Below are 19,383 nucleotides of genomic sequence, written 5' to 3'. Positions count from 1 at the left end.
GAGCGGATATTAGGCTCTTAGCGACCTGGCCGGATTGGCCAAAATTGAGCAAAATAGGAATTTAATAAATTGAGCCCGAAAACCCCTCAAACCATCCATCTTCGTTCCGAGGGGTGTTCTAGCATGCAAATGGGTCAATATACGGGAAATAATGATGATCCTCCCCGAGCGGATATTATTAGGCTCTTAGCGACCTGGCTGAATTGGCCAAAATCTAGCAAAATAGGAATTTACCAAAATGAGCCATAAAACCCCCCAAAACAGCCCTCGTTGCTCCGAGTGGTGTTCTAGCATCCAAATGGGTCAATACACGGGAAATAATGAAGATCCTCCCCGAGCGGATATTAGGCTCTTAGCGACCTGGCCGGATTGGCCAAAATTGAGCAAAATAGGAATTTAATAAATTGAGCCCGAAAACCCCTCAAACCATCCCTCTTCTTTCCGAGGGGTGTTCTAGCATGCAAATGGGTCAATATACGGGAAATAACGAAGATCCACCCCGAGCGGATATTAACCCTAACCCCAACCCCAAACCCCAACCCCAGCCCTAACCCTACCCTACCCCTAACCAACCCCGACCGGATATTAGGCTCTTTCGCGACCTGGCTGAGCAAAAATGGAATTTACCAAATTGAGCCCGAAAACCCCCCAAACCAGCCCTCTTCATTCCGAGGGGTGTTCTGGCATACAAATGGGTCAATACACGGGAAATAATGAAGATCCTCCCCGATCGGATATTAGGGTCTTAGCGACCTGGCTGAATTGGCCAAAATTTAGCAAAATAGGAATTTACCAAAATGAGCCATAAAACCCCACAAACCAGCCCTCGTGGCTCCGAGTGGTGTTCTAGCATGCAAATGGGTCAATATACGGGAAATAACGAAGATCAACCCCGAGCGGATATTAACCCTAACCCCAACCCCAAACCCAACCCCAAACCCCAACCCCAGCCCTAACCCTTCCCTACCCCTAACCCACCCCGACCGGATATTAGGCTCTTTCGCGACCTGGCCGAGCAAAAATGGAATTTACCAAATTGAGCCCGAAAACCCCCCAAACCAGCCCTCTTCATTCCGAGGGGTGTTCTGGCATACAAATGGGTCAATACACGGGAAATAATGAAGATCCTCCCCGATCGGATATTAGGGTCTTAGCGACCTGGCTGAATTGGCCAAAATTTAGCAAAATAGGAATTTACCAAAATGAGCCATAAGACCCCACAAACCAGCCCTCGTGGCTCCGAGTGGTGTTCTAGCATGCAAATGGGTCAATATACGGGAAATAAAGAAAATCCACCCCGAACGGATATTAGGCTTTTGGCCGAATTGGCCAAAATTGAGCAAAATAGGAATTTAATCAATTGAGCCCGAAAACCCCTCAAACCATGCCTCTTCGTTCCGAGGGATGTTCTAGCATGCAAGTGGGTCAATATACGGGAAATAAAGAAGATCCTCCCCGAGCGGATATTAACCCTAACCCTAACCCTAACCCTTACCCTAACCCTAACCCTTAACCCCAACCCCACCCCTAACCCCACCCCTAACCCACCCCGACCGGATATTAGACTCTTTCTCGACCTGGCCGATCAAAAAAGGAATTTACCAAATTGAGCCATAAAACCCCCCAAACCAGCCTTCTTCGCTCCGAAGTGGGTCAATATACGGGAAATAAAGAAGATCCATCCCGAGCAGATATTAGGCTTTTGGCCGAATTGGCCAAAATTGAGCAAAATAAGAATTAATCAATTGAGCCCGAAAACCCCCAAAACGAACCCTCTTCGTTCCGAGGGATGTTCTAGCATGCAAATGGGTCAATATAAGGGAAATAACGAAGATTCACCCCGAGCGGATTTTAACCCTAACCCTAACCCTAACCCTTACCCTAACCCTAACCCTAACCCCAACCCCACCCCTTACCCCACCCCTAACCCGCCCCGACCGGATATTAGACTCTTTCGCGACCTGGCCGAGCAAAAAAGGAATTTACCAAATTGAGCCCGTAAACCCCCCAAACCAGCCCTCTTCGTTGCGAGGGGTGTTCTGGCATGCAAATGGGTCAATACACGGGAAAAAATGAAGATCCTCCTCGAGCGGATATTAGGCTCTTAGCGACCTGGCCGGATTGGCCAAAATTGAGCAAAATAGGAATTTAATAAATTGAGCCCGAAAACCCCTCAAACCATCCCGCTTCGTTCCGAGGGGTGTTCTAGCATGCAAATGGGTCAATATACGGGAAATAACGAAGATCCACCCCGAGCGGATATTAACCCTAACCCCAACCCAAAACCCCAACCCCAAACCCCAACCCCAGCCCTAACCCCAAACCCCAACCCCGAACCCCAACCCCACCCCTAACCCCACCCTTAACCCTACCCCTAACCCCCACCGACCGGATATTAGGCTCTTTCGCGACCTGGCCGAGCAAAAAAGGAATTTACCAAATTGAGCCCGAAAACCCCCCAAACCATCCCTCTTCGTTCCGAGGGGTGTTCTGGCATGCAAATGGGTCAATACACGGGGAATAATGAAGATCCTCCTCGAGCGGATATTATTAGGCTCTTAGCGACCTGGCCGGATTGGCCAAAATTGAGCAAAATAGGAATTTAATAAATTGAGCCCGAAAACCCCTCAAACCATCCATCTTCGTTCCGAGGGGTGTTCTAGCATGCAAATGGGTCAATATACGGGAAATAATGAAGATCCTCCCCGAGCGGATATTATTAGGCTCTTAGCGACCTGGCCGAATCGGCCGAAATTGAGCAAAATAGGAATTTACCAAAATGAGCCATAAAACCCCCCAAACCATCCCTCGTTGCTCCGAGTGGTGTTCTAGCATCCAAATGGGTCAATACACGGGAAATAATGAAGATCCTCCCCGAGCGGATATTAGGCTCTTAGCGACCTGGCCGGATTGGCCAAAATTGAGCAAAATAGGAATTTAATAAATTGAGCCCGAAAACCCCTCAAACCATCCCTCTTCTTTCCGAGGGGTGTTCTAGCATGCAAATGGGTGAATATACGGGAAATAAAGAAGATCCACCCCGAGCGGATATTAGGCTTTTGGCCGAATTGGCCAAAATTGAGAAAAATAAGAATTTACCATATTGAGCCCGAAAACCCCCAAAACGAACCCTCTTCGCTCCCAGGGGTGTTCGAGCATGCAAATGGGTCAATATAAAGGAAATAACGAAGATTCACCCCTAACCCTAACCCTTACCCTAACCCTAACCCTAACCCTAACCCCAACCCCAACCCCAAACTCCAAACCCAAACCCCACCCCTAACCCCTCCCCTAACCCACCCCGACCGGATATTAGACTCTTTCGCGACCTGGCCGAGCAAAATAGGAATTTACCAAAATGAGCAATAAAACCCCCCAAACCAGCCTTCTTCGCTCCGAAGGGTGTTCTAGCATCCAAATGGGTCAATATACGGGAAAAAAAGAAGATCCACCTCGAGCGGATATTAGGCTTTTGGCCGAATTGGCCAAAATTGAGTAAAATAAGAATTTACCATATTGAGCCCGAAAACCCCCAAAACGAACCCTCTTCGCTCCCAGGGGTGTTCTAGCATGCAAATGGGTCAATATAAGGGAAATAACGAAGATTCACCCCGAGCGGATATTAACCCTAACCCCAACCCCACCCCTAACCCCACCCCTAACCCACCCCAACCGGATATTAGACTCTTTCGCGACCTGGCCGAGCAAAAAAGGAATTTACCAAATTGAGCCCGTAAACCCCCCAAACCAGCCTTCTTCGTTCCGAGGGGTGTTCTAGCATGCAAATGGGTCAATATAAGGGAAATAACGAAGATCCACCCCGAGCGGATATTAACCCTAACCCTAACCCTAACCCTAACCCTTACCCTAACCCTAACCCTATCCCCAACCCCAACCCCAAACCCCAACCCCAACCCCAAACCACACCCCTAACCTCACCCCTAACCCACCCCGACCGGATATTAGACTCTTTCACGACCTGGCCGAGCAAAATAGGAATTTACCAAAATGAGCCATAAAACCCCCCAAACCAGCCCTCTTCGCTCCGAAGGGTGTTCTAGCATCCAAATGGGTCAATATACGGGAAATAAAGAAGATCCACCCCGAGCAGATATTAGGCTTTTGGCCGAATTTTTCAAAATTGAGTAAAATAAGAATTTACCATATTGAGCCCGAAAACCCCCAAAACGAACCCTCTTCGCTCCCAGGGGTGTTCTAGCATGCAAATGGGTCAATATAAGGGAAATAACGAAGATTCACCCCGAGCGGATATTAACCACAACCCTAACCCCAACCCCACCCCTAACCCCACCCCTAACCCACCCCAACCGATTATTAGACTCTTTCGCGATCTGGCCGAGTAAAAAAGGAATTTACAAAATTGAGCCCGTAAACCCCCCAAACCAGCCCTCTTCGTTCCGAGGGGTGTTCTGGCATGCAAATGGGTCAATACACGGGAAATAATGAAGATCCTCCCCGAGCGGATATTAGGCTCTTAGCGACCTGGCCGGATTGGCCAAAATTGAGCAAAATAGGAATTTAATAAATTGAGCCCGAAAACCCCTCAAACCATCCCTCTTCGTTCCGAGGGGTGTTCTAGCATGCAAATGGGTTAATATACGGGAAATAACGAAAATCCACCCCGAGCGGATATTAACCCTAACCCCAACCCCAACCCCAAACCCCAACCCCAGCCCTAACCCTACCCTACCCCTAACCCACCCCGACCGGATATTAGGCTCTTTCGCGACCTGGCCGAGCAAAAATGGAATTTACCAAATTGAGCCCGAAAACCCCCCAAACCAGCCATCTTCATTCCGAGGGGTGTTCTGGCATGCAAATGGGTCAATACACGGGAAATGATGAAGATCCTCCCCGATCGGATATTAGGGTCTTAGCGACCTGGCTGAATCGGCCAAAATTTAGCAAAATAGGAATTTACCAAAATGAGCCATAAAACCCCCCAAACCAGCCCTCGTTGCTCCGAGTGGTGTTCTAGCATGCAAATGGGTCAATATACGGGAAATAAAGAAAATCCACCCCGAGCAGATATTAGGCTTTTGGCCGAATTGGCCAAAATTGAGTAAAATAAGAATTTACTATATTGAGCCCGAAAACCCCCAAAACGAACCCTCTTCGCTCCCAGGGGTGTTCTAACATGCAAATGGGTCAATATAAGGGAAATAACGAAGATCCACCCCGAGCGGATATTAACCCTAACCCTAACCCTAACCCTTACCCTAACCCTAACCCTAACCCCAACCCTAACCCCAAACTCAAACCCCAAACCCCACCCCTAACCCCTCCCCTAACCCAACCCGACCGGATATTAGACTCTTTCGCGACCTGGCCGAGCAAAATAGGAATTTACCAAAATGAGCCATAAAACCCCCCAAACCAGCCTTCTTCGCTCCGAAGGGTGTTCTAGCATCCAAATGGGTCAATATACGGGAAAAAAAGAAGATCCACCCCGAGCGGATATTAGGCTTTTGGCCGAATTGGCCAAAATTGAGTAAAATAAGAATTTACCATATTGAACCCGAAAACCCCCAAAATGAACCCTCTTCGCTCCCAGGGGTGTTCTAGCATGCAAATGGGTCAATATAAGGGAAATAACGAAGATCCACCCCGAGCGGATATTAACCCTAACCCTAACCCTAACCCTAACCCCAACCCCACCCCTTACACCACCCCTAACCCGCCCCGACCGGATATTAGACTCTTTCGCGACCTGGCCGAGCAAAAAAGGAATTTACAAAATTGAGCCCGTAAACCCCCCAAACCAGCCCTCTTCGTTCATAGGGGTGTTTTGGCATGCAAATGGGTCAATACACAGGAAATAATGAAGATCCTCCCCGAGCGGATATTAGGCTCTTAGCGACCTGGCCGAATTGGCCGAAATTGAGCAAAAAAGGAATTTACCAAATTGAGCCCCAAAACCCCCAAAACCAGCCCTCTTCGCTCCAAGGGGTGTTCTAGCATCCAAATGGGTCAATATACGGGAAATAAAGAAGATCCTCCCCGAGCGGATATTAGGCTCTTCGCGACCTGGCCTAATTGGCTAAAATTGAGCAAAATAGGAATTTACCAAATTGAGCCATAAAACCCCCCAAACCAGCCCTCTTCGTTCCGAGGGGTGTTCTAGCATCCAAATGGGAGAATATACGGGAAATAAAGAAGATCCACCACGAGCAGATATTAGGCTTTTGGCCGAATTGGCCAAAATTGAGTAAAATAAGAATTTACCATATTGAACCCGAAAACCCCAAAACGAACCCTCTTCGCTCCCAGGGGTGTTCTAGCATGCAAATGGGTCAATATAAGGGAAATAACGAAGATCCATCCCGAGCGGATATTAACCCTAACCCTAACCCTAACCCTTACCCTAACCCTAACCCTAACCCCAACCCCAACCCCAAACCCCAACCCCAACCCCAAACCACACCCCTAACCTCACCCCTAACCCACCCCGACCGGATATTAGACTCTTTCGCGACCTGGCCGAGCAAAATAGGAATTTACCAAAATGAGCCATAAAACCCCCCAAACCAGCCCTCTTCGCTCCGAAGGGTGTTCTAGCATCCAAATGGGTCAATATACGGGAAATAAAGAAGATCCACCCCGAGCGGATATTAACCCTAACCCTAACCCCATCCCCACCCCTAACCCCACCTCTAACCCACCCTAACCGGATATTAGACTCTTTCGCGACCTGGCCGAGCAAAAAAAGGAATTTACCAAATTGAGCCCGTAAACCCCCCAAACCAGCCCTCTTTGTTCCGAGGGGTGTTCTGGCATGCAAATGGGTCAATACACGGGAAATAATGAAGATCCTCCCCGAGCGGATATTAGGCTCTTAGCGACCTGGCCGGATTGGCCAAAATTGAGCAAAATAGGTATTTAATAAATTGAGCCCGAAAACCCCTCAAACCAATCCGATGAGTTTTTATTTTTCGCCCTACCCGTGACTGGTCCAAATTTTCCAAAATATGACCAAATTGATTTCTTCAAAATTGCCCCAGAGACCCCCCCCAATTCAGCCGTCTCCGCTCTGTGGGATCTTCTAACATCCAAAGGCTTCAATATTCAGAAGATAAAGCAGATCCGATGAGTTTTTATTTTTCGCCCTACCTGCGACTGGTCCAAATTTTCCAAAATATGACCAAATTTATTTCTTCAAAATTGCCCCCGAGACCCCCCCCAATTCAGCCGTCTCCGCTCTGTGGGATCTTCTAACATCCAAAGGCATCAATATTCAGAAGATAAAGCATATCCGATGAGTTTTTATTTTTCGCCCTACCCGCGACTGGTCCAAATTTTCCAAAATATGACCAAATTGATTTCTTCAAATTTGCCCCCGAGACCCCCCCCCCCCAATTCAGCCGTCTTCGCTCTGTGGGATCTTCTAACATCCAAAGGCACCAATATTTAGAAGATAAAGCAGATCCGATGAGTTTTTATTTTTCGCCCTACCCGCGACTGGTCCAAATTTTCCAAAATATGACCAAATTGATTTCTTCAAAATTGCCCCCGAACCCCCCCCCCCAATTCAGCCGTCTCCGCTCTGTGGGATCTTCTAACATCCAAAGGCATCAATATTCAGAAGATAAAGCAGATCCGATGAGTTTTTATTTTTCGCCCTACCCGCGACTGGTCCAAATTTTCCAAAATATGACCTAATTGATTTCATCAAAATTGCCCCCGAGATCCCCCCCCCCCCAATTCAGCCGTCTTCGCTCTGTGGGATCTTCTAACATCCAAAGGCATCAATATTCAGAAGATAAAGCAGATCCGATGAGTTTTTATTTTTCGCCCTACCCGCGACTGGTCCAAATTTTCCAAAATATGACCAAATTGATTTCTTCAAAATTGCCCCCGAGACCCCCCCCCCCAATTCAGCCGTCTCCGCTCTGTGGGATCTTCTAACATCCAAAGGCATCAATATTCAGAAGATAAAGCAGATCCGATGAGTTTTTATTTTTCGCCCTACCCGCGACTGGTCCAAATTTTCCAAAATATGACCAAATTGATTTCTTCAAAATTGCCCCAGAGACCCCCCCCAATTCTGCCGTCTTCGCTCTGTGGGATCTTCTAACATCCAAAGGCATCAATATTCAGAAGATAAAGCAGATCCGATGAGTTTTTATTTTTCGCCCTACCCGCGACTGGTCCAAATTTTCCAAAATATGACCAAATTTATTTCTTCAAAATTGCCCCCGAGACCCCCCCAATTCAGCCGTCTCCGCTCTGTGGGATCTTCTAACATCCAAAGGCATCAATATTCAGAAGATAAAGCAGATCCGATGAGTTTTTATTTTTCGCCCTACCCGCGACTGGTCCAAATTTTCCAAAATATGACCAAATTTATTTCTTCAAAATTGCCCCCGAGACCCCCCCCCCAATTCAGCCGTCTTCGCTCTGTGGGATCTTCTAACATCCAAAGGCATCAATATTCAGAAGATAAAGCAGATCCGATGAGTTTTTATTTTTCGCCCTACCCGCGACTGGTCCAAATTTTCCAAAATATGACCAAATTGATTTCTTCAAAATTGCCCCCGAACCCCCCCCCCCCAATTCAGCCGTCTCCACTCTGTGGGATCTTCTAACATCCAAAGGCATCAATATTCAGAAGATAAAGCAGATCCGATGAGTTTTTATTTTTCGCCCTACCCGCGACTGGTCCAAATTTTCCAAAATATGACCTAATTGATTTCATCAAAATTGCCCCCGAGATCCCCCCCCCCCCAATTCAGCCGTCTTCGCTCTGTGGGATCTTCTAACATCCAAAGGCATCAATATTCAGAAGATAAAGCAGATCCGATGAGTTTTTATTTTTCGCCCTACCCGCGACTGGTCCAAATTTTCCAAAATATGACCAAATTGATTTCTTCAAAATTGCCCCCGAGACCCCCCCCATTCAGCCGTCTCCGCTCTGTGGGATCTTCTAACATCCAAAGGCATCAATATTCAGAAGATAAAGCAGATCCGATGAGTTTTTATTTTTCGCCCTACCCGCGACTGGTCCAAATTTTCCAAAATATGACCTAATTGATTTCATCAAAATTGCCCCCGAGATCCCCCCCCCCAATTCAGCCGTCTTCGCTCTGTGGGATCTTCTAACATCCAAAGGCATCAATATTCAGAAGATAAAGCAGATCCGATGAGTTTTTATTTTTCGCCCTACCCGCGACTGGTCCAAATTTTCCAAAATATGACCAAATTGATTTCTTCAAAATTGCCACCGAGACCCCCCCCAATTCAGCCGTCTCTGCTCTGTGGGATCTTCTAACATCCAAAGGCATCAATATTCAGAAGATAAAGCAGATCCGATGAGTTTTTATTTTTCGCCCTACCCGCGACTGGTCCAAATTTTCCAAAATATGACCAAATTGATTTCTTCAAAATTGCCCCCGAGACCCCCCCCCCAATTCAGCCGTCTTCGCTCTGTGGGATCTTCTAACATCCAAAGGCATCAATATTCAGAAGATAAAGCAGATCCGATGAGTTTTTATTTTTCGCCCTACCCGCGACTGGTCCAAATTTTCCAAAATATGACCAAATTGATTTCTTCAAAATTGCCCCCGAGACCCCCCCCCAATTCAGCCGTCTCCGCTCTGTGGGATCTTCTAACATCCAAAGGCATCAATATTCAGAAGATAAAGCAGATCCGATGAGTTTTTATTTTTCGCCCTACCCTCGACTGGTCCAAATTTTCCAAAATATGACCAAATTGATTTCTTCAAAATTGCCCCCGAGACCCCCCTATAATTCAGCCGTCTCCGCTCTGTGGGATCTTCTAACATCCAAAGGCATCAATATTCAGAAGATAAAGCAGATCCGATGAGTTTTTATTTTTCGCCCTACCCGCGACTGGTCCAAATTTTCCAAAATATAACCAAATTGATTTCTTCAAAATTGCCCCCGAGACCCCCCCCAATTCAGCCGTCTCCGCTCTGTGGGATCTTCTAACATCCAAAGGCATCAATATTCAGAAGATAAAGCAGATCCGATGAGTTTTTATTTTTCGCCCTACCCGCGACTGGTCCAAATTCTCCAAAATATGATTAAATTGATTTCTTTAAAATTGCCCCCGAGACCCCCCCCCAATTCAGCCGTCTCCGCTCTGTGGGATCTTCTAACATCCAAAGGCATCAATATTCAGAAGATAAAGCAGATCCGATGAGTTTTTATTTTTCGCCCTACCCGCGACTGGTCCAAATTTTCCAAAATATGACCAAATTGATTTCTTCAAAATTGCCCCCGAGACCCCCCCCCAATTCAGCCGTCTCCGCTCTGTGGGATCTTCTAACATCCAAAGGCATCAATATTCAGAAGATAAAGCAGATCCGATGAGTTTTTATTTTTCGCCCTACCCGCGACTGGTCCAAATTTTCCAAAATATGACCAAATTGATTTCTTCAAAATTGCCCCCGAGACCCCCCCCCAATTCAGCCGTCTCCGCTCTGTGGGATCTTCTAACATCCAAAGGCATCAATATTCAGAAGATAAAGCAGATCCGATGAGTTTTTATTTTTCGCCCTACCCGCGACTGGTCCAAATTTTCCAAAATATGACCAAATTGATTTCTTTAAAATTGCCCCCGAGACCCCCCCCCAATTCAGCCGTCTCAGCTCTGTGGGATCTTCTAACATCCAAAGGCATCAATATTCAGAAGATAAAGCAGATCCGATGAGTTTTTATTTTTCGCCCTACCCGCGACTGGTCCAAATTTTCCAAAATATGACCAAATTGATTTCTTCAAAATTGCCCCCGAGACCCCCCCCAATTCAGCCGTCTCCGCTCTGTGGGATCTTCTAACATCCAAAGGCATCAATATTCAGAAGATAAAGCAGATCCGATGAGTTTTTATTTTTCGCCCTACCCGCCACTGGTCCAAATTTTCCAAAATATGACCAAATTGATTTCTTCAAAATTGCCCCCGAGACCCCCCCCCAATTCAGCCTTCTCCGCTCTGTGGGATCTTCTAACATCCAAAGGCATCAATATTCAGAAGATAAAGCAGATCCGATGAGTTTTTATTTTTCTCCCTACCCGCGACTGGTCCATATTTTCCAAAATATGACCAAATTGATTTCTTCAAAATTGCCCCCGAGACCCCCCCCAATTCAGCCGTCTCCGCTCTGTGGGATCTTCTAACATCTAAAGGCATCAATATTCAGAAGATAAAGCAGATCCGATGAGTTTTTATTTTTCGCCCTACCCGCGACTGGTCCAAATTTTCCAAAATATGACCAAATTGATTTCTTCAAAATTGCCCCCGAGACCCCCCCCCAATTCAGCCGTCTCCGCTCTGTGGGATCTTCTAACATCCAAAGGCATCAATATTCAGAAGATAAAGCAGATCCGATGAGTTTTTATTTTTCGCCCTACCCGCGACTGGTCCAAATTTTCCAAAATATGACCAAATTGATTTCTTCAAAATTGCCCCCGAGACCCCCCCATTCAGCCGTCTCCGCTCTGTGGGATCTTCTAACATCCAAAGGCATCAATATTCAGAAGATAAAGCAGATCCGATGAGTTTTTATTTTTCGCCCTACCCGCGACTGGTCCAAATTTTCCAAAATATGACCAAATTGATTTCTTCAAAATTGCCCCCGAGACCCCCCCCCAATTCAGCCGTCTCCGCTCTGTGGGATCTTCTAACATCCAAAGGCATCAATATTCAGAAGATAAAGCAGATCCGATGAGTTTTTATTTTTCGCCCTACCCGCGACTGGTCCAAATTTTCCAAAATATGACCAAATTGATTTCTTCAAAATTGCCCCCGAGACCCCCCCCCAATTCAGCCGTCTCCGCTCTGTGGGATCTTCTAACATCCAAAGGCATCAATATTCAGAAGATAAAGCAGATCCGATGAGTTTTTATTTTTCGCCCTACCCGCGACTGGTCCAAATTTTCCAAAATATGACCAAATTGATTTCTTCAAAATTGCCCCCGAGACCCCCCCCAATTCAGCCGTCTCCGCTCTGTGGGATCTTCTAACATCCAAAGGCATCAATATTCAGAAGATAAAGCAGATCCGATGAGTTTTTATTTTTCGCCCTACCCGCGACTGGTCCAAATTTTCCAAAATATGACCAAATTGATTTCTTCAAAATTGCCCCCGAGACCCCCCCCCAATTCAGCCGTCTCCGCTCTGTGGGATCTTCTTACATCCAAAGGCATCAATATTCAGAAGATAAAGCAGATCCGATGAGTTTTTATTTTTCGCCCTACCCGCGACTGGTCCAAATTTTCCAAAATATGACCAAATTGATTTCTTCAAAATTGCCCCCGAGACCCCCCCCCAATTCAGCCGTCTCCGCTCTGTGGGATCTTCTAACATCCAAAGGCATCAATATTCAGAAGATAAAGCAGATCCGATGAGTTTTTATTTTTCGCCCTACCCGCGACTGGTCCAAATTTTCCAAAATATGACCAAATTGATTTCTTCAAAATTGCCCCCGAGACCCCCCCCAATTCAGCCGTCTCCGCTCTGTGGGATCTTCTAACATCCAAAGGCATCAATATTCAGAAGATAAAGCAGATCCGATGAGTTTTTATTTTTCGCCCTACCCGCGACTGGTCCAAATTTTCCAAAATATGACCAAATTGATTTCTTCAAAATTGCCCCCGAGACCCCCCCCCAATTCAGCCGTCTTCACTCTGTGGGATCTTCTAACATCCAAAGGCATCAATATTCAGAAGATAAAGCAGATCCGATGAGTTTTTATTTTTCGCCCTACCCGCGACTGGTCCAAATTTTCCAAAATATGACCAAATTGATTTCTTCAAAATTGCCCCCGAGACCCCCCTATAATTCAGCCGTCTCCGCTCTGTGGGATCTTCTAACATCCAAAGGCATCAATATTCAGAAGATAAAGCAGATCCGATGAGTTTTTATTTTTCGCCCTACCCGCGACTGGTCCAAATTTTCCAAAATATGACCAAATTGATTTCTTCAAAATTGCCCCCGAGACCCCCCCCCAATTCAGCCGTCTCCGCTCTGTGGGATCTTCTAACATCCAAAGGCATCAATATTCAGAAGATAAAGCAGATCCGATGAGTTTTTATTTTTCGCCCTACCCGCGACTGGTCCAAATTTTCCAAAATATGACCAAATTGATTTCTTCAAAATTGCCCCCGAGACCCCCCCCCAATTCAGCCGTCTCCGCTCTGTGGGATCTTCTAACATCCAAAGGCATCAATATTCAGAAGATAAAGCAGATCCGATGAGTTTTTATTTTTCGCCCTACCCGCGACTGGTCCAAATTTTCCAAAATATGACCAAATTGATTTCTTCAAAATTGCCCCCGAGACCCCCCCCCCAATTCAGCCGTCTCCGCTCTGTGGGATCTTCTAACATCCAAAGGCATCAATATTCAGAAGATAAAGCAGATCCGATGAGTTTTTTATTTTTCGCCCTACCCGCGACTGGTCCAAATTTTCCAAAATATGACCAAATTGATTTCTTCAAAATTGCCCCCGAGACCCCCCCCCAATTCAGCCGTCTCCGCTCTGTGGGATCTTCTAACATCCAAAGGCATCAATATTCAGAAGATAAAGCAGATCCGATGAGTTTTTATTTTTCGCCCTACCCGCGACTGGTCCAAATTTTCCAAAATATGACCAAATTGATTTCTTCAAAATTGCCCCCGAGACCCCCCCCAATTCAGCCGTCTCTGCTCTGTGGGATCTTCTAACATCCAAAGGCATCAATATTCAGAAGATAAAGCAGATCCGATGAGTTTTTATTTTTCGCCCTACCCGCGACTGGTCCAAATTTTCCAAAATATGACCAAATTGATTTCTTCAAAATTGCCCCCGAGACCCCCCCCCAATTCAGCCGTCTCCGCTCTGTGGGATCTTCTAACATCCAAAGGCATCAATATTCAGAAGATAAAGCAGATCCGATGAGTTTTTATTTTTCGCCCTACCCGCGACTGGTCCAAATTTTCCAAAATATGACCAAATTGATTTCTTCAAAATTGCCCCCGAGACCCCCCCCCAATTCAGCCGTCTCTGCTCTGTGGGATCTTCTAACATCCAAAGGCATCAATATTCAGAAGATAAAGCAGATCCGATGAGTTTTTATTTTTCGCCCTACCCGCGACTGGTCCAAATTTTCCAAAATATGACCAAATTGATTTCTTCAAAATTGCCCCCGAGACCCCCCCCAATTCAGCCGTCTCCGCTCTGTGGGATCTTCTAACATCCAAAGGCATCAATATTCAGAAGATAAAGCAGATCCGATGAGTTTTATTTTTCGCCCTACCCGCGACTGGTCCAAATTTTCCAAAATATGACCAAATTGATTTCTTCAAAATTGCCCCCGAGACCCCCCCCAATTCAGCCGTCTCCGCTCTGTGGGATCTTCTAACATCCAAAGGCATCAATATTCAGAAGATAAAGCAGATCCGATGAGTTTTTATTTTTCGCCCTACCCGCGACTGGTCCAAATTTTCCAAAATATGACCAAATTGATTTCTTCAAAATTGCCCCCGAGACCCCCCCCAATTCAGCCGTCTCCGCTCTGTGGAATCTTCTAACATACAAAGGCATCAATATTCAGAAGATAAAGCAGATCCGATGAGTTTTTATTTTTCGCCCTACCCGCGACTGGTCCAAATTTTCCAAAATATGACCAAATTGATTTCTTCAAAATTGCCCCCGAAGACCCCCCCCAATTCAGCCGTCTCCGCTCTGTGGGATCTTCTAACATCCAAAGGCATCAATATTCAGAAGATAAAGCAGATCCGATGAGTTTTTATTTTTCGCCCTACCCGCTCATATGACATCTCTGGTCCAAATTTTCCAAAATATGACCAAATTGATTTCTTCAAAATTGCCCCCGAGACCCCCCCCCCCAATTCAGCCGTCTCCGCTCTGTGGGATCTTCTAACATCCAAAGGCATCAATATTCAGAAGATAAAGCAGATCCGATGAGTTTTTATTTTTCGCCCTACCCGCGACTGGTCCAAATTTTCCAAAATATGACCAAATTGATTTCTTCAAAATTGCCCCCGAGACCCCCCCCAATTCAGCCGTCTCTGCTCTGTGGAATCTTCTAACATACAAAGGCATCAATATTCAGAAGATAAAGCAGATCCGATGAGTTTTTATTTTTCGCCCTACCCGCGACTGGTCCAAATTTTCCAAAATATGACCAAATTGATTTCTTCAAAATTGCCCCCGAGACCCCCCCCAATTCAGCCGTCTCCGCTCTGTGGGATCTTCTAACATCCAAAGGCATCAATATTCAGAAGATAAAGCAGATCCGATGAGTTTTTATTTTTCGCCCTAACGACTGGTCCAAATTTTCCAAAATATGACCAAATTGATTTCTTCAAAATTGCCCCCGAGACCCCCCCCAATTCAGCCGTCTCCGCTCTGTGGGATCTTCTAACATCCAAAGGCATCAATATTATCAAGATAAAGCAGATCCGATGAGTTTTTATTTTTCGCCCTACCCGCGACTGGTCCAAATTTTCCAAAATATGACCAAATTGATTTCTTCAAAATTGCCCCCGAGACCCCCCCCAATTCAGCCGTCTCCGCTCTGTGGGATCTTCTAACATCCAAAGGCATCAATATTATCAAGATAAAGCAGATCCGATGAGTTTTTATTTTTCGCCCTACCCGCGACTGGTCCAAATTTTCCAAAATATGACCAAATTGATTTCTTCAAAATTGCCCCCGAGACCCCCCCCAATTCAGCCGTCTCCGCTCTGTGGGATCTTCTAACATCCAAAGGCATCAATATTATCAAGATAAAGCAGATCCGATGAGTTTTTATTTTTCGCCCTACCCGCGACTGGTCCAAATTTTCCAAAATATGACCAAATTGATTTCTTCAAAATTGCCCCCGAGACCCCCCCCAATTCAGCCGTCTCCGCTCTGTGGGATCTTCTAACATCCAAAGGCATCAATATTATCAAGATAAAGCAGATCCGATGAGTTTTTATTTTTCGCCCTACCCGCGACTGGTCCAAATTTTCCAAAATATGACCAAATTGATTTCTTCAAAATTGCCCCCGAGACCCCCCCCAATTCAGCCGTCTCCGCTCTGTGGGATCTTCTAACATCCAAAGGCATCAATATTATCAAGATAAAGCAGATCCGATGAGTTTTTATTTTTCGCCCTACCCGCGACTGGTCCAAATTTTCCAAAATATGACCAAATTGATTTCTTCAAAATTGCCCCCGAGACCCCCCCCAATTCAGCCGTCTCCGCTCTGTGGGATCTTCTAACATCCAAAGGCATCAATATTATCAAGATAAAGCAGATCCGATGAGTTTTTATTTTTCGCCCTACCCGCGACTGGTCCAAATTTTCCAAAATATGACCAAATTGATTTCTTCAAAATTGCCCCCGAGACCCCCCCCAATTCAGCCGTCTCCGCTCTGTGGGATCTTCTAACATCCAAAGGCATCAATATTATCAAGATAAAGCAGATCCGATGAGTTTTTATTTTTCGCCCTACCCGCGACTGGTCCAAATTTTCCAAAATATGACCAAATTGATTTCTTCAAAATTGCCCCCGAGACCCCCCCCAATTCAGCCGTCTCCGCTCTGTGGGATCTTCTAACATCCAAAGGCATCAATATTATCAAGATAAAGCAGATCCGATGAGTTTTTATTTTTCGCCCTACCCGCGACTGGTCCAAATTTTCCAAAATATGACCAAATTGATTTCTTCAAAATTGCCCCCGAGACCCCCCCCAATTCAGCCGTCTCCGCTCTGTGGGATCTTCTAACATCCAAAGGCATCAATATTATCAAGATAAAGCAGATCCGATGAGTTTTTATTTTTCGCCCTACCCGCGACTGGTCCAAATTTTCCAAAATATGACCAAATTGATTTCTTCAAAATTGCCCCCGAGACCCCCCCCAATTCAGCCGTCTCCGCTCTGTGGGATCTTCTAACATCCAAAGGCATCAATATTATCAAGATAAAGCAGATCCGATGAGTTTTTATTTTTCGCCCTACCCGCGACTGGTCCAAATTTTCCAAAATATGACCAAATTGATTTCTTCAAAATTGCCCCCGAGACCCCCCCCAATTCAGCCGTCTCCGCTCTGTGGGATCTTCTAACATCCAAAGGCATCAATATTATCAAGATAAAGCAGATCCGATGAGTTTTTATTTTTCGCCCTACCCGCGACTGGTCCAAATTTTCCAAAATATGACCAAATTGATTTCTTCAAAATTGCCCCCGAGACCCCCCCCAATTCAGCCGTCTCCGCTCTGTGGGATCTTCTAACATCCAAAGGCATCAATATTATCAAGATAAAGCAGATCCGATGAGTTTTTATTTTTCGCCCTACCCGCGACTGGTCCAAATTTTCCAAAATATGACCAAATTGATTTCTTCAAAATTGCCCCCGAGACCCCCCCCAATTCAGCCGTCTCCGCTCTGTGGGATCTTCTAACATCCAAAGGCATCAATATTATCAAGATAAAGCAGATCCGATGAGTTTTTATTTTTCGCCCTACCCGCGACTGGTCCAAATTTTCCAAAATATGACCAAATTGATTTCTTCAAAATTGCCCCCGAGACCCCCCCCAATTCAGCCGTCTCCGCTCTGTGGGATCTTCTAACATCCAAAGGCATCAATATTATCAAGATAAAGCAGATCCGATGAGTTTTTATTTTTCGCCCTACCCGCGACTGGTCCAAATTTTCCAAAATATGACCAAATTGATTTCTTCAAAATTGCCCCCGAGACCCCCCCCAATTCAGCCGTCTCCGCTCTGTGGGATCTTCTAACATCCAAAGGCATCAATATTATCAAGATAAAGCAGATCCGATGAGTTTTTATTTTTCGCCCTACCCGCGACTGGTCCAAATTTTCCAAAATATGACCAAATTGATTTCTTCAAAATTGCCCCCGAGACCCCCCCCAATTCAGCCGTCTCCGCTCTGTGGGATCTTCTAACATCCAAAGGCATCAATATTATCAAGATAAAGCAGATCCGATGAGTTTTTATTTTTCGCCCTACCCGCGACTGGTCCAAATTTTCCAAAATATGACCAAATTGATTTCTTCAAAATTGCCCCCGAGACCCCCCCCAATTCAGCCGTCTCCGCTCTGTGGGATCTTCTAACATCCAAAGGCATCAATATTATCAAGATAAAGCAGATCCGATGAGTTTTTATTTTTCGCCCTACCCGCGACTGGTCCAAATTTTCCAAAATATGACCAAATTGATTTCTTCAAAATTGCCCCCGAGACCCCCCCCAATTCAGCCGTCTCCGCTCTGTGGGATCTTCTAACATCCAAAGGCATCAATATTATCAAGATAAAGCAGATCCGATGAGTTTTTATTTTTCGCCCTACCCGCGACTGGTCCAAATTTTCCAAAATATGACCAAATTGATTTCTTCAAAATTGCCCCCGAGACCCCCCCCAATTCAGCCGTCTCCGCTCTGTGGGATCTTCTAACATCCAAAGGCATCAATATTATCAAGATAAAGCAGATCCGATGAGTTTTTATTTTTCGCCCTACCCGCGACTGGTCCAAATTTTCCAAAATATGACCAAATTGATTTCTTCAAAATTGCCCCCGAGACCCCCCCCAATTCAGCCGTCTCCGCTCTGTGGGATCTTCTAACATCCAAAGGCATCAATATTATCAAGATAAAGCAGATCCGATGAGTTTTTATTTTTCGCCCTACCCGCGACTGGTCCAAATTTTCCAAAATATGACCAAATTGATTTCTTCAAAATTGCCCCCGAGACCCCCCCCAATTCAGCCGTCTCCGCTCTGTGGGATCTTCTAACATCCAAAGGCATCAATATTATCAAGATAAAGCAGATCCGATGAGTTTTTATTTTTCGCCCTACCCGCGACTGGTCCAAATTTTCCAAAATATGACCAAATTGATTTCTTCAAAATTGCCCCCGAGACCCCCCCCAATTCAGCCGTCTCCGCTCTGTGGGATCTTCTAACATCCAAAGGCATCAATATTATCAAGATAAAGCAGATCCGATGAGTTTTTATTTTTCGCCCTACCCGCGACTGGTCCAAATTTTCCAAAATATGACCAAATTGATTTCTTCAAAATTGCCCCCGAGACCCCCCCCAATTCAGCCGTCTCCGCTCTGTGGGATCTTCTAACATCCAAAGGCATCAATATTATCAAGATAAAGCAGATCCGATGAGTTTTTATTTTTCGCCCTACCCGCGACTGGTCCAAATTTTCCAAAATATGACCAAATTGATTTCTTCAAAATTGCCCCCGAGACCCCCCCCAATTCAGCCGTCTCCGCTCTGTGGGATCTTCTAACATCCAAAGGCATCAATATTATCAAGATAAAGCAGATCCGATGAGTTTTTATTTTTCGCCCTACCCGCGACTGGTCCAAATTTTCCAAAA

The sequence above is a fragment of the Lytechinus pictus genome, chromosome 11 (genome assembly GCF_037042905.1).
Source record: "Lytechinus pictus isolate F3 Inbred chromosome 11, Lp3.0, whole genome shotgun sequence".
NCBI lineage: Eukaryota > Metazoa > Echinodermata > Echinoidea > Temnopleuroida > Toxopneustidae > Lytechinus > Lytechinus pictus.
This window is presented reverse-complemented; position numbering follows the sequence as displayed.